This window comes from Podarcis melisellensis (assembly GCF_964234715.1).
Source record: "Podarcis melisellensis genome assembly, chromosome: 17".
NCBI lineage: Eukaryota > Metazoa > Chordata > Lepidosauria > Squamata > Lacertidae > Podarcis > Podarcis melisellensis.
Genome location: NC_138534.1, coordinates 19,338,134 through 19,340,246, shown reverse-complemented (window position 1 = coordinate 19,340,246; position 2,113 = coordinate 19,338,134).

The window sequence follows — 2,113 nt, the reverse complement described above, 5'->3', positions numbered from 1 at the left end:
CATGTCTCTCCTGCAAGTGACGTGGTGGCTTGGGGAAGGATTTTTTGCCCCACCCCAAAACTTACAAAAATTACTGTGACAAAGTATTTATTTATTACATTTATTTATTATTTGTATACCGCCCTTCCATCTGAAGATCACAGGGCCATTCGCAACATAAAAATACAAATACAAAATGAAAATGCAAAATACATAATAAAGCAAAATAAATCGATAACCTCCCCTCCCACAGATTATTTAAAAGGCCATGGAGTGTTACTCAGTCAAACACTTCAGCTTAAAAGTACTGCCAATGTCAGATTCTTATTCTTATTTATATTTATTAGTCACCTCACAAAATAATTTCTCTAGCTCAATATACATCAAATATAAAACAAGGTTAAAATGCAAAAGAAAATAATACTGTCAATTATACATGAAATATAAAACCAGCAGAAAAAAATAAAACAAAGACTAGCTATAGCAACAAAACATTTAATACAGAAAAACAGAGATTGCAAAGAAACAACTTATGTAACATGCTCTGAGCTGCATAGGGACTGCAGCATAACAGGTGATGGTGTTGTTGTTAATCCTTTCCCTGTGTCCTTTCCTCACTGAAAACCCCCCTCCAAAGTTGCTATTTGTCCCCAAAGGGAAGCTGCAATGTATCCCCAAGGCAGCTTTTCTTTCTGGGCAAATAATAGCTTTGAGATGGTTTTGGATAGAGGGGCATGGAGGGCCACATGCAGCCCCTGAGTCTGAGATCTACCACCCACCGCATGGCTTGAATGAGGCTTGAAGAATTCATAGATTCTTTTTGTATATAAGGAAAATATTTGTGATGTGGCTATTAGTCACCAAATTGGGCATTGTGCTATGCATACAGAGGGAGGATACCTCTGAGTATTGAATGAGGAGAGGACCATGTTGGGAAATGGATTGAGGATTAAATCTGTAGATTTAGATCTAAACTTCCTATCCCACGTGTGTGGAAGAAATACAAAACAATATGGCTGTGAAGCCTTTTCAGCAGAGTAAAATACTTTTTAGTTTGGCAGCTTATTAAAGCTTAGTAATAAGGCAGCTATACCTTTTTATCCCCTTCTGTTTGTGGTCTATTGACCAACTCCTTTTCACCCCTGTTGCAGAGAATGAGCCATGCATTTTTAGTAAGATCAATGGGGAAAGGGTTTACTTACATTTCAGTGCAAGCAGCAAATAGAGCAAAGTAGTGTGCAGAAAAATACTTCTAAGTTACAGTGAAATAAAAGTTGGGAGTCTTTGCTAACATGGCTGAAGGCAGGAGTTTTAGTCATGCACGTCTGGTCAGCTTGGAAACATCGTGAAAAGAGAGTCTTCTTACAGGAAGAAGGAAATATACAGTGGTGCCTTGCAAGACGAAAAGAATCCGTTCCGCGAGTCTCTTCGTCTTGCGGTTTTTTTGTCCTGCGAAGCAAGCCCATTAGTGGATTAGCGGATTAGCGCTATTAGCGGCTTAGCGGTTTAGCGGATCAGCTGATAAGCGGCTTAGCGGATCAGCTGTTAAGCGGCTTAGCGGATCAGCTGTTAAGCGGCTTTGCGGATCAGCTGATAAACGGCTTAGCGGATCAGCTGTTAAGCGGCTTAGCGGATCAGCTGTTAAGCGGTTTAGCGGCTTAGCGGATCAGCTGACAAGTGGCTTAGCGGCTTGGGAAAAAGGGGGGGGGAGGAAAAAACCCCCGCAGGAACTCGCAAAACATTTTTGTCTTGCGAAGCAAGCCCATAGGAAATTTGTTTTGCGAAGCACCTCCAAAACGGAAAACCCTTTCGTCTAGCGGGTTTTCCGTCTTGCGAGGCATTCGTCTTGCGGGGCACCACTGTAAAGTATTGTCTCCTTTGTTAGAGAGTTCCTGCCCAGAGGAGGCAAAGGAAGTGACCACACACACAGGGTCCTCTCTAGGATGTTCAAGAGCTCTCCATGGACTAGCTCTGTGTTTGTCTAGCAAAACATGCTTTTGTAATTTGGCTGCAAACCCCACAGACCGGCAGGAGAGTGTTGTGCTCATATCCCTTATTTGGCTTACGGCTATTACAAAAAGGAAGAAGTCTCCAAGCAACTTATAAGAGCCAAAATACACAAAATGATACATTT